A 9,733-nucleotide genomic window follows, 5' to 3' on the forward strand; every position below is an offset into this window, starting at 1 on the left:
ACCTCCATCTCATGTACAGGGGATCTGAGATCTGACAGAGGACTTGGCTCCATAGACAGGACAGGTGATTTATTGCTGCATATCAGACAGATGCTATTTATGTCTGGTGCTGATAAAAGCTGTATAGCCCTTCAGTACACATATCTCAGCTGAGGTGAATGTAATATGCTGTCATACTGTATCTCCTCACACAGAATGTGACTATGGCAGCTGCTGGTTTATATTGTACACCTAGGAACTGACCTATGCTAGGTTACAGAGGTGGATCTACCATCGGTGCAGCAGGTGCATTGCACTGGGGCCCCTGGGGACTAAGGGGCCCACTGCTGCCACCCACTGCTGTGTGGTATATCATACACTTGATTTGGTGTGGAGGATGGGGGCCTAAATGATACATTTGCACTGTGGCAACCACTCACAAGTTCCACCTCTCCAGGTTTTTTAAAGCGGCAATCATTTACACCGTAAAATCCAACTGGTTGTGTAGTGTAAATGATTGCCGCTTTAAAAAAACTGGGGATTTCTTACCAAATCTCTCATCCTGAGAGGCTGCATCCAGGGGCGAATTTAGGGTTCAGGCCGCCCCTAGGCACAACATTTTTGTGCCCCCCCCCCCCCTCTTTAACCCTATTTTAATGTAATCATATATGTAATCATATATGTATATACATTTATATATTTCATTAAAATGTAACTGTAGCCCACCTTAATATTTTTTTAAGCGTTCTGGACTGCTCACTGTACGGAGGACCTGGAGGGAGGGAGGCATTTATTAGTACAGTGATTAGCACAGTGTCTCCATCAGTCTCTCTCCGGCTCACACACTGTGACTGACTGAGTGCAGGGAGGATCTGCGCGCCGCTCAGCTCAGCTGCTGGATACACAGCAGCCAATAGACTGTTTGTGTGTGTGTGTATGTGTGTAGAGTAGCCAATGGGCGGGAGCCGGCAGCAGTGAGCCGGAGCTATTTCCGGACGCGCAGGGGGACCCTCGGACCCAGCCACTAAGCGGTGATGTAATGTGCATGGCAGAGTGGGTGGGCAGTGGCTGGTGACGAGCGGCGCTGCCGCCGACATATGATTCATGTCTGCGGCGGCGGCGCTCGTCACTCGCCGCTACCCACCCGCTCTGCCATGCTGCTATTTAACAGAATTTCAGCCTGCCGCCCTTAATTGGTGCCGCCCTGAGGCCGGTGCCTCACGGGCCTAGGCACAAATCCGGCCCTGGCTGCATCTCACAGCTGAAAATGGGACACCCTTACACAAGTGTACAGTATATAAATAAATATATATATATTCAGCAGCATCAACAGGACTAAGCATTGTTTAAACAAATTGATGCCCAATACAAATACAGACATTATTTATTAGATTTTTCTTTTTATTATTAGAATCTGCATCAACAGATATAATTATTGTTTCCACAGCTAAAACGAATAGCAATAAAATAATTTATATATAATACACGATAAAATAGCTTCTATAACTGAACAAGATACTGTAGCAATTCTGATTCCGTGACAGTCACACCTTCCATTAACGGCTGAATTTACGAGCGGAGACTGATTCATGGATTACAATAACACTGAACAGACGGGCATAGGTCACTGAGTCGACCAAATTTAGATTGACATGCATTGGGAGGACCACTGAAGGAAGGTCTACACCTGAAATAGCTCAACAGGGTTAGAAGGACGACACAAGCATTAGGTCGACAATGGCAACATCGACAGACAAAAGGTCGACATGATTTTTTGTTCCAAATGTCGACATGGACACTGTCAAAGTGTCCCGCGTCCCCTCGCATGGTTCGCTGAGCTCGCAAATGCTTCGGACACACTACTTTATTCTCCCACCATGATGTAGTGGATGGTAGGGCATGAAATACCACCTGTCGGCACATGTCGGCTCAAGAAAAAAAACCATGAACAACTCATGTCGACCTTTTAACTGTCTACCTTGCCATTGTTGACTTTCCCTGTTGAACTTAGTCATGTCGACCTATTTCAGATGTCAACCTTCAGTGCTCAACCCATACCTCCCAACTGTCCCTTTTTCCGCAGGAATGTCCCAGTTTTTGGGGATGTTCCCGCGTCCCGCCCAGGCCCGCCAGTATCCCGCGGCGGGGGGCAGTTGGGAGTCCCCCCAGCCTGAAGGGAATAGATGCTGTGTGCAGGCGCACAGCGTCTATTCAGCGCTGCAGAGGGACGGAAATTGGGGGCGTGGCCTTAGGAAGCATCGTCCTGCAAGGCCCTGCCCCTTTCCCTAGGCCATGCCCCCTTTCTGGGCACGCGGGCACGGCTCCAGCCGCACAAGTGTCCCGCTTTCCAAGCCCCAGATGTTGGGAGGTATGGTCAACCCAATGTATGTGGACTTAGTGACCATATCCAGAACAGACTGATCATTGGTAACTAAAATAAATGCACAAAACTGCATAGATAAAATGAATGTTCATTCTGGCCGGATGCCAGTGACTAATTCCCACAGTGTCCTGAAGGTACATTACTTCTGCAGCTCTCTCCTTGCCTTGCATTTTGTGCACCGATGGGACTCACTGGCACTGAGGTTGATTCATGCCTCCTCTGGCTGAATAACGCATCTAGATCTTGTCCTATAATTACACGCTGCACAAAGCACCAATGATCTAGATTCGGGAACCTGAGAGCCTCGTTGTGCTTAATTTAGGACCGGGTGAACAAATTGAAATCCTTATTTGAATGACCTGTAATTTCTCAGCATCTGGTTTCACCTGAAGGCCATCCGGTTATTCTGTAAAGAAAATTTATGTATAGTTTAAATTATATTGAAAAAATATTAAACTCACCATCGGGTATCCCCAGGCCCACACTTTACAAATTAAACACACTTAACCATAACTTAACCTTAACTTAACTGACTTAACCTAAAATAAAGACACGGACACAAATGCTGGCGTTTCGAAAAGAATGTCAAATTTATTTTGACAATTAAACTATATGACTCTAAATGGTGGCGGCACTAAAGAACGGTCACTAGAGGAAAAGTGGGGTTAAAGATCACTATGCATACACACGTCACTGGTGATCACTCTCCCTGGTCAGCCACCCATCCCCTGTGCAGAAGCATGGCCCATGACAATTGATGTCAAGGGAGAGTGCACTCCACTATCTACACACACACACACAACTGTCACTCAGACCATGTACTATAGTTGGAGCTATTTGATTTAAACAATTTCACTGAATGTTTTTGTCCATTCTCCTGAGTTTGTGAGCAAATTGCTTATTGGCATTTGCCCCCATACAGTACCAGATTTTCAGTCCAACCAACCAACTAGTTGGATGGTTGGAGGAAAGTTGGTCTGATGTGTGGCCAGCATAACACGTGATCTTTCCCCTGCCAAAACCCTCCCCCTGCACTGATAGGCCTTATGCCCACCTTCATTAACATAACACCTGACTAGCTACAAAGTGCAGCCTGCAGGAACCCCTCAGTGGTTTATGGGTACTTGTTTACTAGCACGTAGACCATAAGGCATACGATGGTATGCGATACGATTTAAAATTGTATAAGTGCCCTAATGGGTGTTTTCAATGTTAAATGTGCCCCCTATAAGATAATTAATTGTATATGCACCGTAATGGGTGCTTGCTATGTTAAAAGCACCCCCAAAGCCACCCCCCACTATCCACTTCGGCATGGAGTTTATTTTATATAGTGTGGCGAGCGCAGCGAGCCACCGAGCCCGAAGCGTTGCGAGCAGACGCGGAATACATGTAAAGTAATACGCGTCCCCTCGCTGCACTCGCCACGCTTTGGGCTCGGTGGCTCGCTGCGCTCACCACGCTTTGGGCTCGGTGGCTCGCTGCACTCAACACACTATATAAGTTAAACTCCACGCCGACGTGGATAGTGGGGTATGAAAAGGTCGGAGGACGCGTACCGCCGCCCCTCGCGGGCTCACTGCGCTCGCCACGCTTCGGTTTGGCGTTGATAGTGGGGGTGGCGTGGGGGTGCATTTTACATTGTAAGCACCCATTACAGTGCTTATACAATTAAAAATCGTATAGGGGCTTATACAATTTAAAATCGCATAGCATGCGGGCATATGGCATGCGATGCGATGTCATACAACTTAATATCGTGGGCGCCGTGCTAGGAAACAAGTACCGGTTTATGTTCACCTCATTGCTTAATCAGCATTCTGTGTTTCTATATCTTATAAAGCAGATAACATTTACAGTAGGCCTGATTCAGCTTTGTTAGGAAAAAAAGTGCACAAATAGGCAAAAGCCATTGTGCGGCTGGTGGGGTAGATGTAACTTAGGCTGGGAAAGTTGATTTGGGCAGGGTGTATTCAAAAAGAAATATAAGCTACAGTGTAAAAATAAAGCTGTCTACCATCTGTGGGTCTCATGCAAAAGCAGCCAGTATTTACCCTGCACAGAAACAATATAAATGTATTTGCTCCCCTTGAATAGCAACATGGGGATTCAGGTCAAAAATGGCTGGAGGGAAATAATGCATTTTTAAAATAAAGCAGCCGGTATTTATATCGGCCGAAAATCGCAAATGAGAGATGCGATTTGGTGCGATTTTGTTAGACACCTTAAAAAAATCGAACCCTATTACATCTTGCCCATTGTGCTCCAGCCAATCAGCCCCTCACTGCCATTATTCAAAACATGACAATTAGGAGTTGATTGGCTTTAGCACCATTTACAGTATCATTCATAACAAGTAATAACGAGTCTCTGCCCTTCAGTTCTACATGCAAAGACAAGTCAGAAATGGCAGATTTATTCTGCATAACCTCACAACAAGACAGGCTGACACTGCGACCTCACAACAACACAGGCTGACACTGAGACCTCACAACAACACAGGCTGACACTGCAACCTCACAACAACACAGGCTGACACTGAGACCCCACAACAACACAGGCTGACACTGCAACCTCACAACAACACAGGCTGACACTGCGACCTCACAACAACACAGGCTGACACTGCAACCTCACAACAAGACAGGCTGACACTGCGACCTCACAACAACACAGGCTGACACTGCGACCTCACAACAACACAGACTGACACTGCGACCTCACAACAAGACAGGCTGACACTGCGACCTCACAACAACACAGGCTGACACTGCGACCTCACAACAACACAGGCTGACACTGCGACCTCACAACAACACAGGTTGACACTGCAACCTCACAACAACACAGGCTGACACTGCAACCTCACAACAACACAGGCTGACACTGCAACCTCACAACAACACAGGCTTACACTGCAACCTCACAACAACACAGGCTGACACTGCAACCTCACAACAACACAGGCTTACACTGCAACCTCACAACAACACAGGCTGACACTGCAACCTCACAACAACACAGGCTGACACTGCAACCTCACAACAACACAGGCTGACACTGCGACCTCACAACAACACAGGCTGACACTGCGACCTCACAACAACACAGGCTGACACTGCAACCTCACAACAACACAGGCTGACACTGCAACCTCACAACAACACAGGCTGACACTGCAACCTCACAACAACACAGGCTGACACTGCAACCTCACAACAACACAGGCTGACACTGCAACCTCACAACAACACAGGCTGACACTGCAACCTCACAACCACACAGGCTGACACTGCTGCTGCAACCTCACAACAACACAGGCTGACACTGCAACCTCACAACCACACAGGCTGACACTGCGACCTCACAACAACACAGGCTGACACTGCAACCTCACAACAACACAGGCTGACACTGCAGCCTCACAACAACACAGACTGACACTGCAACCTCACAACAACACAGGCTGACACTGCAACCTCACAACAACACAGGCTGACACTGCAACCTCACAACAACAGAGGCTGACACTGCAACCTCACAACAACACAGGCTGACACTGCAACCTCACAACAACACAGGCTGACACTGCAACCTCACAACCACACAGGCTGACACTGCTGCTGCAACCTCACAACAAAACAGGCTGACACTGCAACCTCACAACCACACAGGCTGACACTGCGACCTCACAACAACACAGGCTGACACTGCGACCTCACAACCACAAAGGCTGACACTGTGACCTCACAACAACACAGGCTCACCCTGCAACCTCACAACAACACAGGCTGACACTGCAACCTCACAACAACACAGGCTGACACTGCAACCTCACAACCACACAGGCTGACACTGCTGCTGCAACCTCACAACAAAACAGGCTGACACTGCAACCTCACAACCACACAGGCTGACACTGCGACCTCACAACAACACAGGCTGACACTGCGACCTCACAACCACACAGGCTGACACTGTGACCTCACAACAACACAGGCTCACCCTGCAACCTCACAACAACACAGGCTGACACTGCAACCTCACAACAACACAGGCTGACACTGCAACCTCACAACCACACAGGCTGACACTGCTGCTGCAACCTCACAACAAAACAGGCTGACACTGCAACCTCACAACCACACAGGCTGACACTGCGACCTCACAACAACACAGGCTGACACTGCGACCTCACAACCACACAGGCTGACACTGTGACCTCACAACAACACAGGCTCACCCTGCAACCTCACAACAACACAGGCTGACACTGCAACCTCACAACAACACAGGCTGACACTGCAACCTCACAACAACACAGGCTGACACTGCGACCTCATAACAACACAGGCTGACACTGCAACCTCACAACAACACAGGCTGACACTGCAACCTCACAACAACACAGGCTGACACTGCAACCTCACAACAACACAGGCTGACACTGCGACCTCATAACAACACAGGCTGACACTGCAACCTCACAACAAGACAGGCTGACACTGCGACCTCACAACAACACAGGCTGACACTGCGACCTCACAACAACACAGGTTGACACTGCGACCTCACAACAACACAGGCTGACACTGCAACCTCACAACAACACAGGCTGACACTGCAACCTCACAACAACACAGGCTGACACTGCAACCTCACAACAACACAGGCTGACACTGCAACCTCACAACAACACAGGCTTACACTGCAACCTCACAAACAACACAGGCTGACACTGCAACCTCACAACAACACAGGCTGACACTGCAACCTCACAACAACACAGGCTGACACTGCAACCTCACAACAACACAGGCTGACACTGCAACCTCACAACAACACAGGCTGACACTGCAACCTCACAACACAGGCTGACACTGCAACCTCACAACAACACAGGCTGACACTGCAACCTCACAACAACACAGGCTGACACTGCAACCTCACAACAACACAGGCTGACACTGCAACCTCACAACCACACAGGCTGACACTGCTGCTGCAACCTCACAACAACACAGGCTGACACTGCAACCTCACAACCACACAGGCTGACACTGCGACCTCACAACAACACAGGCTGACACTGCGACCTCACAACCACACAGGCTGACACTGCGACCTCACAACAACACAGGCTCACCCTGCAACCTCACAACAACACAGGCTGACACTGCAACCTCACAACAACACAGGCTGACACTGCAACCTCACAACAACACAGGCTGACACTGCGACCTCATAACAACACAGGCTGACACTGCAACCTCACAACAACACAGGCTGACACTGCAACCTCACAACAACACAGGCTGACACTGCAACCTCACAACAACACAGGCTAAAGGCCCCCATACATCGAGGCGATTTGGTCCAATTTCGGCCGATTGCGACCAATCGGGCCGTTAAATCGGACCAAATCGCCTCTTCCTGACATGCCGTCGGGTCCGATGCGCGGTCCCTTGCATCGGACCCGACCAGGTGGTCGGACTGGCACCTCCCAACAACATAGGCTGACACTGCAACCTCCCAACAACATAGGCTGACACTGCAACCTCACAACAACACAGGCTCACACTGCAACCTCACAACAACACAGGCTGACACTGCAACCTCACAACAACACAGGCTGACACTGCGACCTCACAACAACACAGGCTGACACTGCGACCTCACAACCACACAGGCTGACACTGCGACCTCACAACAACACAGGCTAACCCTGCAACCTCACAACAACACAGGCTGACACTGCAACCTCACAACAACACAGGCTGACACTGCAACCTCACAACAACACAGGCTGACACTGCGACCTCATAACAACACATGCTGACACTGCGACCTCACAACAACACAGGCTGACACTGCAACCTCACAACAACACAGGCTGACACTGCAACCTCACAACAACACAGGCTGACACTGCAACCTCACAACAACACAGGCTGACACTGCAACCTCACAACAACACAGGCTGACACTGCAACCTCACAACAACACAGGCTAAAGGCCCCCATACATCGAGGCGATTTGGTCCAATTTCGGCCGATTGCGACCAATCGGGCCGTTAAATCGGACCAAATCGCCTCTTCCTGACATGCCGTCGGGTCCGATGCGCGGTCCCTTGCATCGGACCCGACCAGGTGGTCGGACTGGCAGGCCGTCCGACCACCCGTTCCTCCAGGCGGCGAGGCGGGCGGGAAGCAGGGACGCATGCGATCCATCACAACGGATCGCATGTGTCCCTGCCGCTGGGAAGGTCCCGGCAGCTCGCACTCTGTCGGGTGTCCGTATAGGCTGCGAGACATCGCTGGCAGTGTATGGGCACCTTAACACTGCAACCTCACAACAACACAGGCTGACACTGCAGGTTCTGTACTCACCCAGTTTATGAACCAAAAGAGAACACTCCAGTATATGAGACCTACAAAAGAAGGACACATTATTAGCCATCTGCATGTTCCACTATATGTTGCACTTTGTTAATGTAAATGCTGTATATTTTTTAGAAGACAGCCGGCATTTTTAGAATAAGGGGCATAATTACTAAAGAATGTCCATATTGTAAAGGTCGACAGCCAGAGTGACAACACTTTTATTTCATAGTTGCCTGCCTTTGCCTATGTGGGTGAAGCCTGGAAAGGAGACCAGGTATCACACATTGCGGGGGAAGGGAACAAGGATGACGTCACCAAGCCCGCCCCCACAACACACACACACTCCACGATTCGCTGTATTTTGGGTGGTCCCGCCTCCCATCCGTGGCCGCAAGTGTCCCTCGGCGGGGGGGGGGGGGGGTTGGAAATCTCCCCAGCCTGAACGGAATAGACGCAGTGTCTATTCAGCATTGCAGGTGGGGATGAGGCCATGCCCCCTTTTCCCTAGGCCACACCTGCCGCGCGAGTGTCTCATTTTAACTTTACATATGTTGGGAGGTATGGAGTTACATTTACAGTTAAGTTTTAAGTGTTGACATTGTGTATATAGACATACTACAAGTGGACTTGCTAAACTTATCAATATTAAATATAAAGCATGTGATGTGTATATATGACTGACAAACCCATATGATTTACATGCTAATGTACTGATGAGTGTCAGCGCTAGCGATCAGCTGCTGATTGGCTGATTCCTAATGTGTATATTATGGATTTGTTTGCATGTTTTAGCCACATTTAATTCTTTTTATTTTTTTTATGTACACAAGACAGAGCGGTGGATGGTCTGAGATTTTTTTGATTGCTAATAGGGAATTTGGCAAATAAAATGGGGTATATTCAATGACCTGAGGGCGACAAGTGCCGATAGCTCGACGTCAGTGTATTCAATTCACACCCCTTCACTAGCTGTTTCCACCTCGCCTGC

General features: G+C 49.1%; 1 long non-coding RNA gene across 1 annotated transcript; it reads right to left on the bottom strand.

The window, feature by feature from the left end:
• Window positions 1-1,400: 1,400 nt before the first annotated feature.
• On the bottom strand, window positions 1,401-9,028 carry LOC146026699 (uncharacterized). The gene is made up of 3 exons (XR_014454524.1): window positions 8,916-9,028; window positions 8,752-8,792; window positions 1,401-2,768 (listed from the first exon to the last, which is right to left on the bottom strand). It is a non-coding gene; the product is annotated as an uncharacterized LOC146026699 (long non-coding RNA).
• Between the last annotated feature and the right edge of the window lie 705 nt (window positions 9,029-9,733).

This window comes from Crinia signifera, chromosome 8 (genome assembly GCF_055691185.1).
Source record: "Crinia signifera chromosome 8, ASM5569118v1, whole genome shotgun sequence".
Classification (NCBI taxonomy): Eukaryota; Metazoa; Chordata; class Amphibia; order Anura; family Myobatrachidae; genus Crinia; species Crinia signifera.